Here is a 24907-nt window from a genome sequence, read left to right as displayed (position 1 = left end):
GGGCGAGGAAGCCAAGTCTTAACAGCTTCCTCTCAAGCATCATGTTCCAGAAATATTTAGAATAACAAAATCTGTGTGTCGTCTTAATTAAACAAACGTCCTAATTTGCTGAGTATAAAACAGCATCTCTGCCCGCAGGGGCAGGAAGTACATTTTCTCTTTGTGCAGCCCCGGAGAGTCACTGCCTCTCGGCCTTAACCCTTGGTGCGCTGAGCCCCTGGGCTCAAGTCTGCTGGTGACAACAGAATGGAGCCCTCGCTGTCCCCTGGGAAGTGTTGCTCTTGTGACATACAGAATCTCATTCTTAGAGCTGGAAAGAGTGGGGTCCTGAGCTTTGGGACAAGACCGTTCCAGTCCTGACCCTGCCACTTACTAGCCTTATGACCTTAGGCAAGGCACACAACCTTCCCTGAGCCTCATATGTCCTCATCTGTAATATGGGAATCTTAACACCTACCATCATGATCAGATGTGAGAACTAAAAGAACTAAGGTACGTAAAGGACCTGATAATAGAGTGGCTATGTAAAATTTTAAGAAAATATATAAATGCTCAGTCTAACTCCCTGGGTTGTCAAGGGAGGAAACAGGCCAGTAGGAGTAGCAGATGGTTTTCCTGCCTCCTAGCTCAGTGCTCTTTCTATGTCTAAAAAGGTGTGCTTGTGCGTGCGCGTGTGCGTGTGCAGTGCTTGTGGATTCTGAAGCACAAGTGGTAAAAACACAGTTCTGGGGCCCGTCTGCCAATGCTTTTGGGTGCACTTGGTGATCAGCTCGTACCTGAGCAGCCTCGTTCTGGGGCTCAGTCCTGGGCAGAAGGTGTGCAACTAACTGCGGTTTTAGTTCTAAAACATGTCCCATGATCTAGGACATAGCCAAGGGGTGGTATGGAAAGAGCACTGGACTTGAGTGTCTGGAGACCTGGCTTCCAGCTCTGGCTGGGGGAACATTTGATTTTGGTACAAAGTGCCATTATCATCTACAAAGACATCACCCGAGTTTATGTGCCCACGAATTATGCACGAGAGGGCTGGGGAACTGAAACATCAGTAATTTTAATTTCTCCACGATGCCCAGGTTTCTTATCGATGGGAGTATAAGTTGTAACAGCTCTCTTTTTTGACGATAGTTTGATAGTCGCTGTCAAAGCCTAGTCCTCCTGTCTGAACTCTAGGAATGCATCCCACAGATAAACTCAGATGTGCGAAAGAAAACGTCTGGGGCTGTTGGTTGCAGCATTGTCATAGGCAATGACAGGAAACAAGCTCACTGTCCCTCAAAAGCGTCAAACAAATCATGGGGCCCCTGTACAGTGGCAACCCTTGCGGCCCTTGAAAAAATGAGGCCGCTCTGTATGTGCTCATAGGGCATGCTTTCCAAGGTATGTTGTAAGTGGAAAAAACTGGGTGCAAAGTAGTATATATGGTGCTCCCTGTGCGTGAGACATGCCGCGTCACCCTGGCTCTGTGCATGGAATGGTATCGAGACGCTGGTAATAGTGGTCGCCTCTAGAACAGGCCCAGGAAGCAGTAGTGGGGCATGGCATCACCTTTTACTAAATGCCTTTTTATGTGTACTGCCCTTAAGTAGTCAAATACTTAAAATTTTCTTATTTTTATTATCTATAAAAATAAGGGGGTTGGCTGGCCAATATTGTAGGTCTCAACTTTAAAATGCATTGCTCTAAGATTCCAGGTTTCATATTGAGTGCCTATTTACTATCTGCAAGGAAGGAGGAAGGTTTTAAAAATGGACTGACTTGTTCTTGTGGTTGGAACATTTTTGGGTACTGTTTTCTTCTCCATGATGTCATATTATCACCAGAGGAACCCCTTAAACAACTCTACTGCGATCCACTCGCTTGCGTTCTGGAAAATGGTGCATGATTGCTTTTTCTTTGCTGTATGAGAAAAGGAAGCCCACAGTATGCGTCTGTAAAGTAGTTGAAGATGACCTTTTGCCAGGTTTCCCACAATTCCCCTGAATCACCTAAGGTCTTTTCTTGGGGAGTCCACCCTGACCAAAAGTCTACACCAAGCCTTTATTCTTGTGGGTCCTCTAAACTTTGAGGTCATTGCAAACACTAGAATGCCCCTTCCTGCTCTGTCCCCAGTTATCCCTCAGACATCTGGCCTGTCGTTTTTAAACATTGATAACAGTAGAAAAGCCCAAGCTCTTGAGAAACTGTGATCAGCAGGGTGTTTTGAATTGGAGGGCCCCCATTTCCTTCTCAAGGAAGGAGACAGTCTTAGTCTTATGTGGTGTGGATACTGGAGAAGCTCCCAGCTCTGCTGAGTTGGCTCTCTTCCATGGCGAAGGCAGCAGGAGACCCCTTCAGGGTCTCGGGCAGGCCTATGTCCCTCCCAGGCAGCCTCTGGGCCTCCTGAGGAATGGCATGAGTCACCCATGAGTATACAGAATGAGCCTGGGTCTAAAATGGGCCTGCCACCACATGGGTTTGAAGGCTGGATGCTGGCCTATATATCTCCATTTCCCCCCCTCCCCCATGTGTTGATGGTACCAAATATTTGGGAAGCAGAAGAGGGGAGCTGCCCTCTTGTGTCTGATGCATGTATCTTTAAAAAGTAACTGAGGCAGGCTTCTGTTGGGATTTCTCAGGCCCCTATTCTCCTGGCTAGTTTCTTGAACCTGAGGTGATTCAGCACCCGGCATGTGACACAGCACACCGGGCCTGGCCAGGTGGGCCCCGAAAAGACTCTTGGCTGGCCTTTGGCTGAGGGCAAGGCCCAGCCTGACCCTCCATCGCTCACAGTGCTGCCTTCTGTAGCTCCCCTCTTCTACGGCCCAGTTGGCTACTCCACCAGGAACCTTCCCGCTGAGGCTGGAGCAAGCTTCACAGGGCCTTCACAGGGCCTTCCGGAAGTTGCTACTGAAGGGTGTGGCTTCCTGCCTGGGCAGGTCGGGCTTTCGCCTGTGGGGAAGCCGAAGGTGGAGCTGATCCTCCCCCACCCTCCAGTCATTGCCTTGGTGCCTCTCTGAGGTCCCTGGTCTTTAGGGCCCTACAGTACTACCCAGAGGGAGAAGGGGCCTTGGGGGCAGGTCCCTCCCTCAGTTCCATGGACATTTTACATTTGGGAAACTTGTGTCTTAGGTTTCTTTTCCTTTTTAACTCTAATTCTAAATGATGCCCTGCTTAAAAGAAAAATCAACAAAGCAGTAAAATCCTCCCGTACTGAGTTTCCTTAGAGAATGTCTGAGCCGGAAGGGCTCCTAGGGACAGTGTCATTTTTCTCCCCCAGTTGCAGGAGTGGTTTGCCCAAGCGCATCTGTGAGTTGGTAGAAAGAAGGAAGCTTCGGCCCCGGTTTCACTCAAACCCCAGTGCCTTTCTCTCAAAATCCTATGGCCTCATTTAAAAGTGTTTTTGCATAGTTATCATCCCTTTTATGTGCTGTTTAGCCCAGCAGTACATACTCAGCTCCTTTAATCTTTCCTCAAGTGTCTATTCTTCTATATCCTTAATCTTTTTTTTTTTTTTGGGGGGGGGGCCTAGGGTTAAGAAATGGGGTTGGAAGTGTTTGGGGTTTCTCTGAACGTCTTCCACTTGGACAGGGCAATTTAGGCTGAAAGTTCCCACAGCTCAAAAATCAATATTTCTCATGGGGTAGAGCCAGGCAGCAGGCGGGACCATTCAGAGAGTCAGTCACACTGGCTTTCCACTGGCCTACAGCTAGTCTTGATTTCTAGTAATTTTAAGTCACTTAATGCCTTAGATGATTGATTTGTTGTATTTTCAGTACGAAATGCAGTAGAAGGACCAAAACGGGGGCTTTGGGGTCAGGTAGAGCTGGCCAGACCTTCGCCTTTTTTCTGCTGCTACTCTGGAACCTTAGTTTCCTCGTCTGCCCATGGAGATGCCTGCTTTTTAAGGCTTGTTGTAATAGTTCACATATAAATATGTAAAGTGGTCCAGTTCTTTTTTCTTCCCTCTTCTCTCATGTTATCACCATCGTCATCAGGTGGTAGAAAATACATGTTCAGGTTTTAAAGATTTTAACTTTGTTCAACAAGCCTGCCTGTTGATACCAAGGCGTGGTGTCTAAGATGCCTGGAGAACCTGCCAGAAGATTTCCTGGGCTTGGATGCTGAGGTTTGCAAGGCCTGCAGCCTTTGCATCCTTCGTACCACACGACACAATTCAACCTGTTACGTGTGACGTGGTTTTAAGTGTTATAAAAAAGGCTGTTACAAAGCAGTAGAGGCACCTTTATTTAGAGTTATCTATTCAAAAGCCACTGTGTTTCCTGTGTTTTGCATTAAGTCACTGGGCTAGAGAAGGCAGCTTCCTGTCTGATAAACATAAAGACAAGGTGTTTGGAATAGTTTAGGTTACTTAATCTAACTGGTTCGGGAGGGGGAGACGATTTTAGAATCCACTGGACCGTGAGGACCCGGAGGTCATAGGTGGGGTCTTTTTTCCTCTCTTGAAACCAGGTCCTTGCCCGGTGCCTGGCACAGAGCCAGCCCAAATTGTCCTTGTTGCACAAGTGGCATTCAGGTCTCATTGGTACCTTTGCCTGTAACATGGAGGCCCAGGCAGCCGAAGCTTTAGCGTGCCATTGAGTTAGTGATCTCTCTATTATACAAAACACGGATGGATGTAAGGTGCTTGTCTGGAAATCTCTGGGGTGAGAAAGGTGGTGGCAGAGAGCCATTTTAAAGTTTTCATTTATTTTTAAATATTTGAGAGCCAACTATTGGGCATAAAGGTATTGATGCCAAATTTCTTTGCCAAGTCAATAGCAGAGACGCCTTAGGCTCCTGCTGTGTGGCCTGCACTGTGCAGGGTTTGCTGGGGCTTCAGTGGGGATAGAGGGCAGAGAGCCCCCCGACCTTGACCTCAAGAGTCTTACCCTCTAACAGGGAGTTGGGAAATTGGGAGAGAGACTTGCCAAACATGAAAGCAGGCCTGAGCTACCCGGAATGCCTGGGGATTTCTGAACATCTTGAGCGAGCTTCCTGGAGGCTAGACTTGCCTGGGAGAAGGAGGGAAGATGGGGAAGGTGGGCAAGGAAGCAAGGAAGAGGCTCTAGTGGAGGGGCACTGGCCCGGGAATCAGGATGTCTGGGTCGAAGTCCTTCCAGCTCTGCTAATAATAGTAATAGTAATAATAACTGTTAAATTTTATTGAGCATTTGCTAAGTTCCAGGTTCTGTGCCAGTGCTTTTACATGAATGATCTCATTTCTCATGAGGTAGAGAATTATTCGTATGTTATAGATAAGGAGACTGAGCAGGGATTCAAACTCAGGCACTCCGGCTCCAGACCCCTGTGTGACCTTGTAGATGCCCTACACTCCTGGGCTTGATAGTGAGGGATGGGCCTGGTCCTGGGGGCCTCCTCTCTCACCACTGACCGTGAATTAATGAAAGGAGCAGAGATTTGGGCCGTGGCAAAATGAGACCTTCTGTTCCATAGTGTAGTTGGCCACTCGGAGCGAGGTTGCCAGTTCAATAGTGTTGCCTTGGCTACGGACTTCACCTTTAACCTTAACTGGCCATTTTTCAAATGTGTGTGGTTGGTCCTAAGGGAGGGCAAGTGAAAAGGCCATGGCTGGGCAGCATAAATCTCAGCTGCTGTGCCTGCCTGCTGGTGGCTGGGCCCTGGCTGGTCTTCAGTGGGGAGCCAGCCAGTCAGAGAGCCCACTGCCATCTTGACCAGTGGATTCTTCTTGACCTCAACCCACTCACGTCCAACAAACTTGCATTTCTTTCTTCCTTCTTCATTCATTCATCTGCCCAACATCATTCAGTAACTATTCCTCAGAGCTTACTTTATATGCTAGGTGCTGGGCTGGGTACCAGGAACATGGAGGTGAAGGAAGCCGGGGCCCTTGTTCCTAGGAGCTAATGGTGTCCCACCAGCTACAGAGTGCTGGGCGCCCAGGAGGGTCTCAGAAGGCTTCCTGGTGCATAGTAGGGGTGTGGCACAGCACCTCCAGGTAGCTGGGCTGGGACCTTGTTCAGTTGCTCAGACTCTGGCAGTGCTTTGTTCAGGGGTGATTCAGGTCGCCAAGGCTCTCTGAGTCACCGGGGCTGGTAAAAGATTTCCTCTCCTTGCGAGCTCTGGGCCCAGCCCCTCTCTCTTACATAGCCCAAATGGCTCATTAAAGTCTCCTTCCCTGTGCCATGTCCTGGGAAATGTGGGAGTGCAGGGTTCCACTCCCAGGTCCTTAACCCCTGAGTGGCCGCTGGGAATCCTGGCTGCCCTCTGGGTGCGTGGTCAGTTTGCTGTTTCCAGCTAAAGAAATTGGGGTGAGATTTTTCACCGAGTGTTGAGAGAGAGATAATTACTAGAATCAGTTCCTCTTTTAAAGTAAAAAAAGGGGGGGCATTGTTTGTACCACAAATGATATAATAACAAAGCTGGCAAGAAGCAAATTTATCCCTCAGTCCCATCCATGGTTCGGATCTTTCTGGGCTTCCTGTCCATGTACATTTATATTGTATAAAACTAAGCAGAAGAGGTACTGCTGTGTGTTCTGACTCACTCTCTCAATGCTATAATGTAAAGTTTCTTATGTTACAACAGTCTCCACAGTTATTTTAACGGCTATGTTATAGAGAACCATTATTTACATTGCCAGAGAGTTTCATGGGTATTATTGACTCTTCTGGACATTCATTCATTCAGCAAATATATCCTGAGCATCTGTTCTAGGGCAGAAAATGCTAGATGGTTAGGATGTAACTGAATGAGACATCACTGGCTCTGCTCTCAAGGGGCTCGCGATCTAGACCTAGGGAAAGCCACTTCACTCTGGTGTTATGGGTCGTGATAGAGATGAGCCCAAGAGAAAGAGGCAGCTTGGATGCCCAATTTGAGTTGATGGAAAACAGGTAAAGCCACTTAGTCATTTGTGGTGAGAAAGCTTAGGAATGTGGACCTGGGATCTTTCTGGGCCCACTCAGGAAGATCATCTACCACCTGTCCCTCCTTCATGAGTGCCGGGCCAGAAAACACCTTGGGAGGAGTGGGGGGCAAGCAGGGGGGGCAGAGGTTCCTAGGGACCTTGTCAGCAGGGAGGCTGGAGCAGAGCCCCCTGGCACTACAGAGAGACTAGGTAGGAGGCAGCTGAGGGTGGGTGAGTGGGCTATCTCCGAAATGTCCAAAAGCCACTGGCGGGCTGCTTGGGCTGTGCTGCGGCTCCTGCCTCCTGAATTGTAGCAACAAGTTGCAACAGTTTAGTTTTGTTGTAAAGAGGAAGTTTCAGAATCCTAGTGGCTGCTTCTGAGCAGGCAGACAGACCTTAGAACAGTGAGGGTTATTTGGGGGTGGGCCGGGCCAGGCCTAAGGGGAGAAGGTGGGTGGTCAGGGGTCCAGAAACTGGAATGCAATGTCTTTGCTTTAGTGTCTCCTTTCATTCCAGATAAATGGCTTCCTTGCCAGAGTCCTCTTTCCAGCCCCCAGTGTCCCTGTCCCTCCAGCCCCAGTTCCCGAATTGTGCTGTCTTAGAGCAGGAGAGAGGTCACTTATTGTTCTGAAAGGAGCCAAAGGCCTGTTAAGCACCCCATGCATGCAGGGAATGGGAGCCCTCGGGTGGGCCCCAGACCTGGTCACCGGGACACTTCCATGGTCTTGTCAACCTTGAGTCACCTGTGCAGCCTGCAGTGGGGATTTGACCCCTTACCAGGCCACTGGGGTTTGAGGTTTGACTAGGAGAGCTCTGTCACGGTCCTCAGTGTCCCCCATTCAGTGTATACTGAGGAAACCAAAAACAAACCCTAAGCCTTAAGCTAACCTTATTTCTTACCTATTGACTTAAAATTAGTAGTAAGATTAAAACGTAAGCTGGAGCTTTCAGTGCTTGGTAGATTATAATGTTCCCTGGTAGTTGAGGTGAGGTGCTTTGTGTATCTCTTATTTACCTCCTGTCACCTTGTTTGTACTACCATTTGGTGGTGATTATAGGCTAGAGAGTATCTTTGAGTTTATACTGTTTTTAATTATTTACCAGCTATAACGTTGGAGAAGGGGGAGCTGGGTATAAGGAACAGAATTAGATAAAGCAGAAGGAAGCAGCAGGGAGTGGGAAGAGAGTGGGTGACTTGAGAAGCAGCAGCTGGGCTTAAAATCCCATTTTTGCTCAGTTTATTTGTTCATTAAATGTGTATCAGATGCTGGGGATACGTGATCAGATAAAACCACCAAAGTCTCTGCAGTTTGCATTCCAGTGGGGGAACCAGACAGCAGTCAGATAGGCAAGCTCACCAGCGCAGGTCAGGGTGGCGGCAGGTGCCGAGGAGAACGCCGGATGAGTGAGGGCGTTACGCAGAGGACCACAGACTGGGCGGCTGAAACGTCAGTGACTCATTTTCTCACAGTCTGGAGACTAGAAGTCCAAGATCAAGGTGCTGGTGGGTTGGTTTTTTCTGAGGCCTCTTCTCTCTTTGGCTTGCGGATGGCTATTGCTGCCTCTTTGCATGGTCTTCCCTTCGTGCAAGGGCGTCCCTGCCGTCACCCCTTCCCCTCACCCCCTCCCCTCACCACGCGTGTCCAGATTTCCCCCTCTCATAAGGACAATAATAGTTGGATTGGATTAGGGCCCACCCTAATGATCTCATTTTAATTTAATTAAAAACCCTATCTCCAAATGCAGGTCCTGGGGGTTAAGGCATCCACATATGAATTTGGGGGTGGGGGGGACGGGGAACACAATTCAGCCCACAACAGGGAAGAGGGGAGTGGGGTGTGTGTGTGTGTGTGTGTGTGTGTGCGCGCGCGCGCGCGCGCGTGGGCTCGGCCTCGTCCTCTCTAATCCGGGGAGAGTCCATTGATTCCTCCAGGTGTGAAGGGTGTGCCCTCTGTGTCTTTGCTCCACTTTACCAGTTCATTTAACTGCTTCGAGCCCCAGTATCCTCATCCGTAAAACATGGTTACTAAAATCCATCTCTTGGGGGAGCTGAAGTATGGAAGGCACTAAGCCTTGCATGAACTCAGCGCGTGGCGCCCGTACTAAATGTCGGTTCCCACACCTTTCCCTTCTGTGCGTCTTTCATCCTCTCCGCTCCCGAGCGCCACTTCTGATCAGGGCGCGTTCGCAGCCGTTCCCAGCTCCCGGTGGGCTCTGCCTCCTTCAGAGGGGTGACGGCGCTGCCACCGGTTCTTGGGGACCATGCTTTCCTGGGGGCGGCGTCTGCCTTCTGAGGAGCCGTGAGCACCGTTTTGACGCCAGCAAGGGGTAACACTGGGAGGGACGCCGGTGCGGGACTGCAACCGCGGCAGCGCTCTTCTCGCCGGTGACGGCGCACGGTGACGTCGCACACTGCCCCGTGCCGGGCTCGCCTCCCCCGTTCGAGGGGTCGCCGCTGGGACTCTGGCACCGTGCCTCGCCCGTGGTGGCCACTTCCTGTATGGTCGAGAAATGGGTGACTGTGTTCATACCCGAGTGAGGGTCACATAGACCCTGCTCCAGCGTCAGCCCGGTCACTTAGCTCGGTGCGACTGGGTAGGAGGCTGTGTGGGGGGCTCCGCGCCGAAGAAGCCCCACGGGGCAGCACTTACACCGAGAGGCGGGGGCTCTGGAGTCGGCCTCTGCCCTGACCCTGACCCTCGCCCTTGCCAGCTCTTTGACCTCGCATGAGTCCAGGCATCCTTTCTGTGCCCGTTTTCCTTGTCTGTGGAATGAGGAAAATGAGAACGACCATGGAGGGTTTCGTTGCTCCATAAAGTTTAGCTTTATTGTTTACAAGTTTTATTTGTACGTGATTTGTCCAGCATAGTGTCTGGTTATTTATTATAAATGTATTCGTTTTTATTTTATTTTATTTTTTAAAAAAGCCTATATTAATCCATTTTTTAATCACTATGAAGTTTGAAGGGCCACTCAGGTTATTGCAATGACAGTTTCTCAGTCCCATGAGGGTGACGGTATTAATGTTCTCATTTTATAGCTGGGAAAATTGAGGCTCAAAGAACCGAAGTGCCGAGCCCCAGGGAACAAGCGGAGAGATCTCAGATCCTCTCCCCGCTCTTCCGATTTTCAGGCGAGTTGTTTTCCATACCTGTCTTCTCATCCTGCTTAACCAGCCCCTCGTATGGACACTGGTGGTGAAGTTGGGGACTTTCATGCCTTTGTACGCAACCTTAAAGCGGTGACATCGAGGCCCCTTGCTTTGCGGGCTTGTGGAGCCAGGTGTAAAACATGGCCCTCTCTGTTCCGTCGGAGACAGGTCACTGGACAGAGGTGGGGGGTGGGTGGCCAGGTATGTGAGATCGTCAGCCTGATTCTTGCAAGGGTCTTCAGCTTTCGTCCCTGAGCTTCCTAATGCCGCCTCCTCCTAGCCCACCAGCTCGCTTTTCTAAGCCTGCCTCCTGCGCAGAGCCGGGCCTGCCACCCACCGGCTGTTTCTCGTGTTTGCCAGGGTGAGGAGGAGGTGGCTGTGTTGGCCAAGTGCTTATAAAAAAATGCCTCATTATGGGATTAATTACTTGCCACTGAGCACTGTGGCATTCACATCAGCATTGTGACTTCTTACCTCCCTCATCTCTACTTCGTCCAAACCTACGTGGACTTCTGACTTTCTGGCCAGCACTTTAAACCTCATGTCACAGAGGAAGGACTAGGATAGTGTCCTCCAAGGCCGAGACCGAAGAACTGGTAGTATCTCTCCCTGCCACTTCCTAGCCGGCTGCCCTGGAGCCTTGGAGTCCTGGCGCCTCAAAGTGAGGACACTCTGGGGACACGGAGCAGCGGGCACTTCGGGGTTGTAAAGCCCTGTGTGTGTATCACACACCTCGGGCAGACCAGCATATTAAAGAGAGGCTGAAAAAGGATGGCCTTTTTCTGTAGAACCAGTCCCTGCTTTAATTAGCCTTAGGTGGAAATAGTGGAGTCCCCTTCCCCACCCCCTTCTGGCTTTCAGACAAGAATCCAAAGAATGCGATACTCCTCTGTGGACCTGAGCAAAGATCAGGGGCTGGGGCAGGATTCAAAGCTCTTCCGGGCCTTTACTAGGCCGCCTTTGTGCTGCTAGACCTAGGACATTCCGAATTGGTCGTGCTCCCTGACAACTATAGGCACATTAAATTCCTGGCTTTTCGGTGGTGTCCAGAGGGGACAGCTGGGAGGGGCGAGGGAGACAAACACTACATTCTCCCTGCCCCCCCCCCCCTTATCTTAGAGAAATCAGGTTTAAAAGCGATTGCAAGGGAAACATGGTTGCAGAGGGGCTTTGGATCAGCAAGCAGGACCATTTCTGGAGCTTTGGTTCTGGGGGACCCGAGGCTCCGTCCATTACCTGATGGATGGCAGACTGCTGTTTACCCGTCCTCTTTGCTAGACGCCCTGCGTGCGCTGCCTCCCTGCATACGCTGCTCTGAGGCCGTGGGCCAAGTACACAGGCACAAGGACTCTGGAGCTTTAGTGAGACCTCTAGGGTACCACGCCAACAGCCACAACCTGTGTGCCCTGGAGCAAGTCACTTAAACCTTCTGGGCTGCAGTTTCCTTATCTGCAAACACAGGATGCTGACAGAACCTACCTCCCAGGGTTGTGGTGCGTGGGAGGAAGCTGTCAGGTGAAAAGCACCTGAACTAAGCCTCAGTGGTTATCACTCGCCAGCATAGTCCTGTGCCACATGCTTTGCGATTCCCATTGCACAGATGAAGAAAGGAATGGTTCAGAACATTTCAATAGCGTACCAGAGCCCCTCAGCCAGTGAGTGGACACTCCAGAGCTCACACCCGGGTCGCGTTACAGTCTGCCCGGATCTCGCATCCTCTGGGGGGTGTGTGCATGTGCATGTGTCTTGCGTACACATCTGTGTGTGTGCATATGTCCACGTGTGTGCATGCATCTGTGGGGGAGGGGGTGGGTCATGCGCCCAGGGCGGGGTGGTATGGCCAAAATATGGCAGCTCCCTAGGGTAGGGGCTGCTGCTGCTTCCTTCTCTCACGTGCAGCTTCAGCCTTGGCCCCTTTGGAACCAGCCTGTGGTTCTGGCAAAGAAGTGATTCTTCGCAGGTGGTAAAATAAACAGTGGCCAGGTTCCCGGTGAAGGACGTGTGAGGTCATCGCTGTGGCCAGGCTCCCTGCTCAAGGACAGCAGGGTCGGCTGGGCTGTTAGACCAGGGTGCTACCACAGCCTGCTCAGGGAGACTGCAATCTAACTTATCCATAAAATGTGAAATAAGTGGGTTTCATCTTCACTTCATGGCTGGTATTGAGGTCACTCCCCCCAGGATGCTGCTTGTCCATCCTGGAGAGTTTGCTCGCCCTGGCTGCTGCCTGTGTGCCCAGGGCTGGCACTGGGAGAGCAGGCCATGGAAACCCAGGGAGGAGGGCCGGTTTGCCGTTCAGTTTTGGATTTCTTGTTGCTGCAGTCCAGGGTGATCCAGAGCAGCCCAGGGGAATTGGCCTCCTGCCCCTGCCAGCTCCAGCCCTCCGCTTCCCACGCAAGCTCACTGTTGGGTCGTCCTGGCTGCCTTGCTCCCTCAGACCTATTTTGTGTGATTCTGCTTAACCCTCTGGAGGGTGATGAAGGAAGAGAATTCTTCGTCTTTGTTCACATTGCCTTGGCGGAGAGGAGGCCACTCCAGTGGCCCTTTGCCTTTGTGCTTGTAACCAAAGGCTTCTAAAAACTCCATGGACTGGACTTGAAGGGTCTCTGTGAGCTCCCTAAGATGATATGCAAAGGGTTCCCAGCCTTCAAAGGGGTCTTTGACGCTGAAAGTGTTAAGAACCACTGATCTAGAGAGATGGGAACTTTGGGTTTCCTGTTTATAAAGCGAGCCTATGAGAACAGATAGGCAGTCAGATTGCAGGCTATTATGGGATTGGCAGGAGAGTCTGTTCATAACAGGGTTATCTGCCCCAGGCAGATAAATAATGGAGAGCACTTTGCCGAGTCTCATCTCTGAGATAGTGACCTTGCTCTCCCACCTGATCTTCTATCTTAATACCTTTAACGTCATGTCACTTCTGGGTGTCTCTTCAGCATGGGGCTGGGGCTGGCACTTTGGTGATGTTTTGACTAGGAAATCTGATCTGTTGTTATTCTGGGTACTGTGGAAACTGGGGTCTTTCTGTCCCAGAGATCTTCCACCTGGACTCCAGGTGTTCAAGGGGTTTCCTCAGCCCCCATATTTGGACAGGTTGCTTCACCCTACCCCCTAGCCTGTGAGTCTTTTTTAAGGGGGAGGGTGGGGAGCAGCGAACAGGGAGAGGATGAAGGATACCTTCCGTGGCTTCACTGAGGTGGTTGGGATTAAATGATGGGAGCAGTGGGAGAGGCACATGTCGCCTGTTGAGCCCTCTCTTTGGCTTTGGACTTGAACTTCTGCTTGGCCTAACTGGCTGTATGATCTTGGGGGAGTTGGTGGCCCAGTCGGAGCTTCATCTACCTAGTGAAGGTTGAGTCAAATTGGTGTTTTTTAGTCTGTCAGTTGAGACTCATTGGTGGGTTGTGAAATTATTTTAGAGGGTGGCAACCAGCATCTTTAGAAATGAAATAAAATAGACTCAAATGGAAAATTGATCAGAGTTACGTAGCATGTATATATCATTTCATGAATTTCAGTTCTGCTTGACATGTTTGTGTATGTTTGTGATTAAAAGCTTTTAATAAAAAAAAAATGTTGGCACTCCCAGGATGAGATGTTGGGGTAGGGGCGAGGGGGCTCTTTCAGCTCAACGATGTGGTTCCCGCCTGCAGATCTGAGCCTGCAGATCTGAGCCAAGCCGGGTCTCCTCAGCCACTGCAGCTGAGCCTGTAAATGGAGCCCCCTGCAAATCAAAGTCTTTAAAGTTCTTTACAAAATTCTGGGAAATGAGCTACATTCCTGGGGCGGAATAAATCATGTTGAGTTAGGCTAGGCAGGATGTGACTTCAAACCCCCTGAAGTGGGCTGTGTGAGGGCAGTGCTGTGACTGACTCATTATGAGCTCAGTGGCGACACAGACTTCTTGAGAGAAGAGGCAAAGGTTGTGGGGGAGGGGGGCTAGCAGGCTCTGGGCGCCACCAAGCACCACTCCTCCGTTAGCTCATTTTGATCCTCACAATAGTTCTGAGTTGAACAGTGCTCTGACTGCATTGCAGAGATGGCGCTGGCTCTTGTGTAGTCCTCACAGCTGTCCTGAGGGGGGTGGGGCGAGGCTGGTAGCACCTCCATCTTACAGATGGAGAAACGGAGGCCTCGGGGCCAAGTCGACCTGGCAAAGTTTGTTCTGTTAGTTAAGCGATGGGTCTGGAATTCCACAGCCAGTCTTGACTACCTCGTGACTCATGTTCTTTCTGAGCTGCTGTCTGTGAAGGTGGCGAATAAGTTTTCAACTGGTTTCTCTCTTTAAATAAGTTATCATTTGGGAGGTTTCCCTATTTGCAGTGAGGAAGCTTATTAGCAGGGAATGAATTAAATGAAATGACCTCTTGATAAATTCGGGAAGATTGATTTTCACCCCTGGCCACTTGCTTGCATATCCTTAGAAACAAAATGAAGATTAGTGAAGGTCACATTTAGCTGGAAGGATGTGAAGAAAGAGGACAACGATATGATCCCGGATGGCCACGGGGAGCCTTGGCCCATTCCAGGCCTTCGCCGCCTTGCCCGCTAAAGGGGGACAAGAACCACACGAGCTACTCATGCTTGGAAAATACGGTGCGGGATTATTGGGTGTAAACAGTAAGCCCTGAAGACTGGGTGGCAGAGAGTGTGGATTCCATCCCTGGAGTCTGGGCCCTTTGGGAGACTGGAACCTGCCCCATTGCGTCAGGTCATCGGGAATTACTCAGCACCTCCATCTCGGTAACGGGGACCGAGCAGTGACTGCGACCCATTGTAGCCTTTGAGCGCTCAGCCTCGACTAGGGTCAAGGTGGCTATTGGTGTAAGTAGCTACACTATTCTGTATTTTTTTTTTGTTTGCTTGCCTTTTTTTTTTTTTGCATTATTTAATCAGAACTCAGAGAATAACAAGCTGCTGAAGGCCTGGGTTCTAGGCTGAATAGTTCTCAAAAATTGTCTTTGGTGCCTGATGTCACGTTGGGTTTTTCAGTCGTCACGATGTGGATGTAGGAAGGCAGCACTTTCGCAGTGAGACAGCGGCCACGTAATTAAATCTTTGCAGTGTGGTTGTTTTTCTGCGTTGGGTTTCAGCAAACTGCTCGCATGCCTGAGAAGAGGAAAACTGTGCTCTCAGCAGAACCACACAGAAGGAATAAGTTTGCTGCAGATCCTGAAGGCTTCAAGTTGCCCCTCGTGTGGTGGGGAAGCTCTGGCTAGCTCCAGAGATGCCATCTGCTGGGAAGGCAGGCTCCGTGTTCAGGGAACATTCCTGACGGGCAGGCAGCCAAACAGTTGTCAGCCTTGTCAAACCTGGAGGGGAGAGTCTGAGGGTAGAATCCATGCCCTGCTGTTTGGGAGGGGACATCACCCCCTGAAACGACTTGTTTCTCTTTGCAGTTGCTCCTGGGCAGCTGAGTGAAAGTTCATTATCAGATAGGTGAGTCACAGGTGTGACCTCAGTACACAAATACTGAACCACTTAAAAGCAGAGTCAGAGTCCAGCGCGGATGACTTACCTGTAGATCCACAGGTCCAGCCGGCAGCTGCCTGGCTCCTCCCCAGTGAGTAAAGGTTGCTTAACCTTTTGCTGATGTGCTTGCCCCCCTCTCCCTAAATGTTAGACGTGGGGGAGGGGGGAGGAGAGGTTACCTTTGGAAAGGTGATGATCTCTTGGACACCCGGATTCCCAAATGACTCAATGGTGAGCTGTAAACCCAAGCATTTGGGGTAGTTCACTTCACAACAAGCATTGATTGAGGACCCTCTCTACGCAGTACCCTGGGCTCAGTCGGCATCTGCCTAAGGAGTGGGGACAGTCCCTGCCTTCAAAGAGTTCTAGGGCAAAGATGAGACAGCAGCGAAGCAATGGCTCTGGTATAAGGCAGATCGAATTGTAGGCAGTACAGGGAAGGCGGGACAGATAACTAATGTGCTGGGGTGTCAGGACAGGCTGTTGGGGGCCGTCCAGCCGCAAAGATGGTCCTCTGGGAGCCGTGGCTAGCGTGGGGGGCGTCTGGCAGGGGACAGAGGGGCGGGGCTGGAAAGACAGTTGGGAGGCATTGGTGGAAGGAATTGGTTGGCTTCTGAAGGGCCTGGAGATCTTTTCTCCAGGTGGGAAGGGCTCTCACCTTGAATGGGGCCATCTTCAATTCTGCTTTCTGCCCTGATTAGTTGATTGGTTTACTCATTATGACATAGTTTCCGTGCCCGAAGCCATACATCTGTAGCCCTGAGGACGTGCGGGGTGTCTTAGTGGAGGAGACTCAGTTGGGCATTTTGGTCTGTGTGACGCATGATGCATGAGATCTGTGGTGGATGAGTTCCTGAGATGCTGGGATACTTCTCACTTAGGAGGAAATGACCTGCAGTGGGACAGTGACTCCTAGGATTCTCCCTGAGCCAGGCCGTTTGGGGTCGTAGGTCAGAGGGTGAGCTCTGTGCCTCATTTGTCCGTCTCCTGTGGCATTTAATCACTCCCCCTCCTGGCTAGTCTTTGGTACTTTCCCACTGCTGACCTCGTCCCCTTAAATTGAGGTGTGGGGGGGTGATCTTTTAAAAATACAAGTCCGATGATGTCACCCTCCCCACCTCCCACCTCCCACCTCCCACTTCCCGTGGTGGCCTCCCCTCGTCCCCTGGATAAAGCCCACACATTCCTCTACACGGCTGATAAGATGCTGGGTAAGCTGAGTGCTTACCCTCTCCAGCGGCCCCACCCACCCCCACCCCATTCCTCACAGCACACAGGCAAGGGGAGTCTATGGAAAGTTCTGGTGTCGTTTTTTATGGTCTGTGTTTTTTATGGTCTGTGTTTGTTGGGTGTGGGGCAAAATCAGAATGACCGCGGGCCTCGCCTTTTGCAGCCAGGCAAATGGGAGCATTTCTGTGTTCCTGAGGGCTGTCTCAGGTGTCCTGAGAAGCCCCTCCAGCGGCCTCTGAGGAGATGGCAGAGCAGAGCTGGTGGCTTCTGGCGCTCTGGTGCTAAATTCCTTTCAGGCCTGTCTCTGATCTGATTTCCTTATCTGCTGTGCATCAGCACAGGCTGGGGTTGGCCTACCGCTAAGGGAAACAAGCCCCGGCCTCTTCTGTAAGCAAACAGCATTCCTGAGGTCAGCAGGGAGGGGGCCCTCGTGTCCTCCTAGCCCTCAGCAGCCTCTGGCCTCTGGGCAGCTGGGAGGACCCTCCCTGCTTCATAGTCCATGGAGAATGAGCACCTTAGGGTGGGGGGGCTGCTGTAAGGTTGGCCCTGGGTACAGAGCGGCCGACTCCTCCCTGTAGACAACTGTTCTGATAGCCCTGGTGTTGACACAGGGAGGCTCCTGGGTGTCCATCACCGTGTTCGAGCCTGCCAGCAGCATCTGAGTGCTGAGCAGGTGACGCCTGCTGGGTCACTCAGCTGGCCAGTGCCAAGCCAGATGCAAATCCAGCTCTTCCTCCACTGGCCTCGTGCACATCCCAGCAGACCTGCATTTCTCAGGTCAGCATCGAGAAATACTTCCTGCAGAGTATTCTCGGGTGCTGCGCCTAACGGGAGAAAGTGAAGTGGGTTTCCTTACTGCAGGCTTCTCAGAACCTTTTGTGTACATCGTGGCCCTGTGGGATGGCCATGAGGTGGCAGCGTGTCCAGCCTTGGCTGGCCACGAAACCCTCCTCCCTGATGCAGTCAATCACTGTGTTTTGGAGTCGTCATACTGTGTCATGTTGTTCTCTGTGGACTGATGTCACCTGCAGAAAGAATCACCAAACTTCTGGAAACTTTTCATAGTCCCCGGTGTCATTCTAGGAGGGATTAGGACTCTTTAGGTCAGGAGGACAAGAGGGAGGAGCTGAGAGTTCCTATTAAGTGTTGGATTCTCCTCTGGGAACTTGAGTTTTAAGCACTTCAGTGGTAGGCATTTTTTTCTCATTCCAGTGCTAGGAGATTGAGGCATTAACAGCTTGAAAATCATGGGAATTCTGAACAGGAGATTCAGACCCAGGTGTCTGACTCAAGTTCACACCCATTCCAGTCCATCACAGGGCATTACAGATATTTATCTTGGGATGTGAAGAATCAGTGCCCCACATGGCAGTGGTCTTTCCAAGTTCCGTCCCTTTCTTCTGAGTTGGTACCAAAGATTGGTGCTCGCAGCACTTGCTCTGTGTTTGCAGATTGAGGCTCCAGGAGAGGCGGGAAGGGCCGCCTGAGGCCCCTCTTTACGTGGATCCCAACAAGGGCAGAGGCCCTGCCAGCCCACGCCAGCTACAGGCCTTCTGGTGTGTCTGGCGGTAGGTGGTAAGTGCCTCCACCTTGGTTAGTCAGGGGACGTTAGAAGGTTCCAGAAAACTGAGATGGTTTTTTCAACCTTATGGAAAAGCTTCTTGGGGACCAATAAGTTATCTTTACTCCTATTTCGGTTTGTGAAAGCCCCAATGTTCTTTTTTTCCTCCTTGTTTTGGGGAAATAAAAATTAGTCCATAAATGGTTTGGGCTTTCTTTTTTTGTTATTTAGTTATTTATTTTTCTTAAAATTATTGGGGCGACATTGGTAAATATAATCAAATAGATTTCAAGTGTACAATTCAAAAATACGTCAAACTCGCTGGCCCTCTTTGCACAGCTCAAGGGGAGTTTCTAGCATCTTAGAAACTTTCCCTGTTACTCTTCCTTCCTCATCTTAGCCTTGTTTCTCACGCATTCATTCAGGAAACTTTAACTGAGCTCCGCTGTGGGCCAGGTCTTGTGCTAGACATTTGAAATCAAGATGAACGAGACCCTGTCCGCCCCTGTCAGATAAAACTGCAAATGATGACAGTTGAGCTGTTCGATTATGGCAATGCAGAGCAGTGGGGAGGGAAGTCTTTTTGCAGCAATCAGGAGGGCTTTGCAGAGGAGAGAGCATTTGAGCCGAGATTCCAGAGAGGGTTCTTTATGCAGAGGTCACACCGGCTTCTTCCAAGGCCTGGAGTCCTGAGCATAGACAGATTTGAACCGGAATCGATTGAAGAGCAGAGAAGAAGGGCAGAAGGAGAGGAGGGGCATGGGAGCACTGGAGGAGCTTAATGGGCAGGGTCACAAAGGACCCACTCACCATGCAAAGATAGTTAGATTTCACTCTGGAGAAGGTGTAGAGCAGAGCCATTGAACGTTTTTGAACTGGTGGTAAAATCAATAAAATAGGAAATGGCATGAGGAGAAATGGGCTGCCACATCATTCTGAAGGCAGCTGGGGTGCGGGGTGGGTTGGAAGGCGGCGGAAGCCTCAAGAAGAGCAGTAAGAAGGCAGCTGTGTAGCCTAGAAAGGAGGGGATGCAGGCCTGGACTGGAGGTGACACCAGTGACGGGGGTGGCAGAGTGCTTGTAATTGACCAGGGAGACGTTTGTGGTGACTGGCTTGGGTGACCAGATGGACAGACCCAGAAGAGAGTGTAGGGTGGGGCTTGGGAGGGTGGGAGGAGTTCAAGTGTGATGGCGTTGTGGGTCCTGTGGGGGGAGGCATGTCTGGTAGGTGTTCAGGGCCTTGGGAAGCGTTCTGGGCCGGAAACACTCATCTAGGTATCATCCCTGGGGCTAATCCTTATTTGCCAAAATTATTCAATAAATAGCATTCGGTGGCATTCCAAGGATGTTGGGCAAGACAGCACAGCATGGGAACAAGCCCCCCCACCAGGGGCAGTTGCCTGTCTGTCTCCCATTAATCTCCTGGACCCCTTGATGCTGGTTAACTTTGCTTATGAATCACTGGCTGAGCTGCTGTGTTGGAGGCTCTGAAGAAGATGCATGTCCCCCGCCTAGGGAGGCGCATCTTTCTTTGCTTGATCTTTTTTGAAAAATTGGGCATTTAGGAATCTTTAAAGTACAATCCAGTAGTAGGTTCTGGTCAGATTCCTTAAAATATAGTGTATTACAAGGGACAGTCCTTCCTTGGTGACAGCGCCTCCCACGATGGTCATTTCTGGGTCCTGGGAGTTATTTTGCTTTGACGACTTCTCTGTTTTTCAGAGATTTGGCTTGTGCTCTTTAGAGTTGGGAGAGTATTTGCTGAACAGAGGTCTGGCTTCTGTGCAGCATTTGCTCATACTAACCTTTTAAATCAGTGGCTCTTATCTGGAGGTGATTTGGCCCCCCAATTCCTTTGGCAATGTCTGAGACATTTTTGTTGTTAAAATAAGAGATGGGGTGTTACTGTTGTCCAATGAGTACAGGCCAGAAGTGCTGCTTGGTACCCTGTGACGCACAGAACAGTCCTCCAGAGCAAAGACCAGTTTGTTCAAAATATTCATAGTGTTGAGGTCTAGAAACCCCCCTGCCTTAACCGATCATGTCCTTTTATGGCTCACGAAAAGCTGCACCCTCTTCTCCCATAGCCTGGAACACTTTTCTACCATCTGTTCCCCTCTCCCATCAATATTCTACCCATCCTCCAGGATCCGGCTTAAATGTCATCTCTGCCATGAAAGTTCCCCTTGAGCTTCCAAGTCTTCCACTGAATTACTGCCTTCTCTCTGTTCCCACCGCAAGTTGCTTGTTCCCGTCTTCTGCAGCCTCATGTCACGGCTGGTGTTTACATCTTCCCCTCCGTGCTGAATGTTCCACAAAGACACAAGTGTCCCATGTCATTGTTACATGTGGAATTAACCAGCCTTGCGAGGTAGACAGGTCACACGAATACCTGCATTTGCAGTTGAGCCAGCGAGGTGGCATGTGCCCAAGGTCACAAGCAAGTACTTACTCCTAATCCATACGGCAGATGTATTGGGCACCCACCATGCTTGGTGTCGGACGCAACAGTGAACAGGACAGAAAGCTAAGAAGCTTGCTTTTCTGTCCACTTTAGTCTCTGTAACTCTGTGATAAAGTCCCAGATTGGCCCTTTAGTACTATATCATCCCAGTACATTATAAACTCTTTGGGTCCTTCATACCTTTGTCATTATATTTTTTTTGCACGCAGATCCTCAGTATGATTTGTTTGATTGAATAAGTAAATCTAATGGGTTTGAAAGTTGATTATTTCAGCAGCTGCTATTATAGAACCTTCCTTAATGGAACTTGGGCACCTTGATAGTTTCATTTAACTCAAACGCAGTGGCTGTAAGGATCTGTGCTCTCTGGGATGGGGGTTGGGATGAAACAACAGTCAGAGAGGCCCGCTCGCACACACCAGCGACGACGCTGGGACACGGCTCCAGAGTCCGGGTTGAGCTGCCTGGGTCTCTAAACTGGAGCCTTGGCTCCGAGAACTTAGACGGCTTGCCCATGGTCACAGTCCTCACCCTCTTACTTTTAGCTCCAGTGATTTAAGGTGAAAATGTAAAGAGTCCATTGTACAAACCAGCACAAAGAGATAAGGGGTTTGTAGCTTTGAGTTGCCAAATTAATGTGTTCCATCGGTTTGCTTCCCTTGATCTTAGCCAAAAGACCTCTCTCTGGTTTGTTTAAGCAGGGTGTTCTCAGTTCTTTTTCTCCCCGCGGACCCAGATCACTCACGGGAAAGACAGTTTACATGGAAACTGAGCAGGGTGTTGGGGCCGGATGGGTCTGAATTTGAACCTGAGTTTTGTGACCTGTCTGAGCCTCATTTCCCTCACCTATATAATGAACATGATGATACATATTATGCCTTATGACATGATTGTGAGGCTTGAGTGAGAAAATAGAGAACTTACTAGCAGGCCCTCAGTACGTGGTAGCTTTAAGATGAGTTGGGCTGACTTGGTAGCTCCAAGCCTAGAACTTGGCCCATGGAAGGCTTTACATAATCCCGGTCGTCTAGGAATGGAACCACTCGGTCTTTGGACCGGTGATTTGTCATAGTGTCTTTAAGGGGCTAGCAGCTTCTTTTCCAGACAAACATAAGTAAGTAAGGAGAACCAGAGAGAGGGAGGGAGGGGATTCTTTGGAAAAACAGGAAGGAATAAAAAGGTCCAAATGGATGTTTAGGGGGAAGGGGAGAAGGCAAATAATCGAGGAATTACAATTTGGGTTGAAAGCAGAGGTTTTTGGTTAACCTATTTACTTTCAGTTTCATCATTTCCTGAGAGTCCTAATTTAGCCTCTGGATGTGTCCTCTCGATTATGGCCTAAAAAGGCAACTACTTGGGTTTCGTGGAGTTGGACTGGCACCCGCAGGAAGCCGAGTGGGAAGGGCCAGCCTCAGCCTGATCTGGGCGTGAGAGCTGCCTTCTTTCTCCTTAACTCCTTGCTGGCCAGCTGAGTCCCAGGGCTTCCTGAGGGTCCCCGATCTGAGCCACTGAGCTCTTGCCTGCAAACCGTTTTCTTAGCGTCGGTGTGGCTGCTGCCATGTGGACATCCTGCTCAAGTGGCTGGTCACAGCCATCACCCCTTTTGGAAAACATTTTAAAAACATATCTCAGGACCATAAAAATGTCTGGATTTTTTTTTTTTTCCAGTAACTCCATTTCTGGGAATTTATCTCAAAGTGGTCCATGAGATGAGAGGAAAGAAGCTAGTGAGTAGTGTTTTTTTTTTTTGGGGGGGGCGGGTGTTGGGGGAGTCACTTTGGAATATTATGCAGCCATTAAAAGTGGCTAACAACCAGGCCCTGGAGTTAGGAGTCCTGAGTTTGGGTTTTTGCTCCCCCAGCTGTGTGCCTGAATGGAGTCATTTTCCTCTCAGAACCTCTGCATCATCACCTGTAAAATGAAGTGTTTGGATAAAAATGATCAGTAAGCAAACTGTGGCCCTACAGGGAAATAGTCGTAAGAAGTAAGGAAAATACAAAACGCAAAATTCCATACTCTGCCTATGATAGTTAAAAATCGAATGTTTCTGTGAACCAGAACTAGAAGGGACCATTAAAAAAAAGAAAATTGGTTTTTGGAAGGAGAGGGCCAGGAATTTAGGGGGCTATTTTTCTTTCATTTTTAAAACCTTTATATTATGTGCGGTTTTTTGAGAATTTTAAAGAGGCTATTTAGTAGGGTCCCAGGATGGGTCAGAGGGAAGTATCTGCGTGTTGGCTTTTGCATGAAGTAGACTCCTCCCTAGTGTCTTTTACCTAGTGCCCCTTCTTTCATTTCTAACAGCTCTTAACAGTGTATGCTTGCTCCACCCGCATCCTGATAGGGAAGTGGTAACCTGTCTGCATCCCTGGCTTCTTCACCGAGCACACACAACTCAGTGGCCGCGGGGGCTTGGGAGCCTCTTTACCTGACACAGGTGGAAATGGGGGCTCAGCTGCAGACCTGTGGCCTCCAAATCCTTGAATGTGGTGGTTCCTTTCGGGGCTGGGTTACAGCTTTAATAACAATCCCACTGTTTATTGTGACCTCTGAGGCCCTCTCCCTCAGTCCAGCCCATGTATTGATCTTGGCACTGCTGCTCCCCCGCGTCAGTCCAGCAGAATCGCTGAAACCAGATAGCTCTCTGTCCTTGGCCTGGCCCAGCAGGGCTCAGCCATGTTTAATGAAAAGTTCTGCTCAGAAAGAGGCACTGAGGCGAGCGGGGACTCCTCAAACTCGTGTCCACGAGAACCTTGGCATCCCCGGAGGCAGAGGGATGCAGCCCTCTGTGCTGGTCCAACTCTGAGGACACACTATGTCACCCTTTCTTATAGGAAGTGTGGCTTGGCCCCCAGGTCTCTGATCGCTATCAGAGGTAAACAGTGCTGGCCTGTAACTGCCCCCTTCCCGCCCATCTGGGCCTGACCGTAGGGCTGAATGAACAGAGGAGCCGAGGGTGCTGCGTTGGGTGGGTTTTTCCCATCAGCTGCTGCAGTGTTTATGGTCTCTAGTGTAGAACCACTGACGAAAGGGCCAGGCAGTTTACCTGGATTTCCGAGTGCCGAGGGCCTGCAGCCCAAGGGAGCCCAGGTGCTGCCGTGAAGCCAGGCCACCAGATGGGCTCTTTCTTGTCGTTCCCACCAGGGTGGTGTTGCTGGGACTGAATGCAGTTTGATGAGAGCCAGAGTCATTTGGTCATCACAGATGGGCTGCTTGCTGTTGACAGGGGCAGCCCACAGGCCGGAGGAGTGAGAATATTGAGTTTTAATGTGCTCTGCTTTGGGAAAGGCCACACAGTCCACACCAGGAAGGCTCAGTGTCAACCTTTCTGCCGGCCTGATAGGGCTCAGTATTTATTAAATGCTGTGGAATGCCTTCTCCTGCACTCCTATGCCCCACTCGGCCCACCCGACTTGTCGACAGTTTCAAGCCGAGGTCCAAAACCAGCCTGACTTCGTTTTTGAGACCCCAGGCACAAGTAGCCCGGGCCTGGGGGCCAGGTGCATCTGGGTTAAGATCCTGTACCAGGACTGGGCTGGCAGACTCTGGGCAAATGACTTGCTGTCTCTGAGCCTCTTTCCTCATTTATAAATTGGGGATAATGAAAACTCTTTCCCAAAATGATTGATCAGAGTAAGTAGGATTGTGAATAAAACAAGGCTGACGTTTGATAGGTAGGTACTTTGTGACCGTCCCTTTCTCTCCTTCCCTGGGAGGGATCTGGTAAAGGGCACGTGATGTCCTCTGGTGTCTTCACTGGGCTAGGTCAGTGGAACACTTAAGCAGCAGCAGACTTGGGATTTTGGGGGACAGGGTTCAAGTGAATTTTTTTTTTTTTGCATGTTGATGGGAGATTATCTTATTGAAGTTTGCAAAAAGATTGAGAACCAGCACCTTGTGAGACCCGAGACCCCGTGCTCTCCGATCATCACAAGTTCCCAAGCAGGGCAATGACATGAGGAGGAGACTGCTCTGGGGAGCCGGGTGCTGAGACTGTGGGGCGGGGGCGGGGGGGACGACTGGCATTTACTCTGGCAGAGAGAAGCCTTTGCTTTGCTTGAATGGACTGGCCAGTGTGGAAGCAAGGACAGCTGGACTACGCTGGCGGCGCCCCGGTGCTGCCGCCTGCTTAGACCCCAGAGCCCCGCAAAAGACAAGGGCTGGC

At 50.3% G+C, this 24907-nt stretch overlaps 1 protein-coding gene across 2 annotated transcripts in view; it reads left to right on the top strand.

Moving 5' to 3' along the window:
* The window catches only part of MYH9 (myosin heavy chain 9), an 87056-nt gene that overhangs the window by 2763 nt on the left and 59386 nt on the right, over window positions 1-24907 (top strand). The window contains exon 1 of one of the 2 annotated variants that reach the window (XM_036237436.1): window positions 14306-14840. The exons of the other annotated variant lie outside the window; for it this stretch is intronic. The gene's annotated coding sequence lies outside the window, so the exon portion shown is untranslated. Of the gene's footprint in view, window positions 1-14305; window positions 14841-24907 lie in introns of those variants that run through there. 2 annotated transcript variants of the gene reach the window in all.

This window comes from Rousettus aegyptiacus, unplaced genomic scaffold, assembly GCF_014176215.1.
Source record: "Rousettus aegyptiacus isolate mRouAeg1 unplaced genomic scaffold, mRouAeg1.p scaffold_m13_p_2, whole genome shotgun sequence".
NCBI lineage: Eukaryota > Metazoa > Chordata > Mammalia > Chiroptera > Pteropodidae > Rousettus > Rousettus aegyptiacus.
This window is presented reverse-complemented; position numbering and strand designations above follow the sequence as displayed.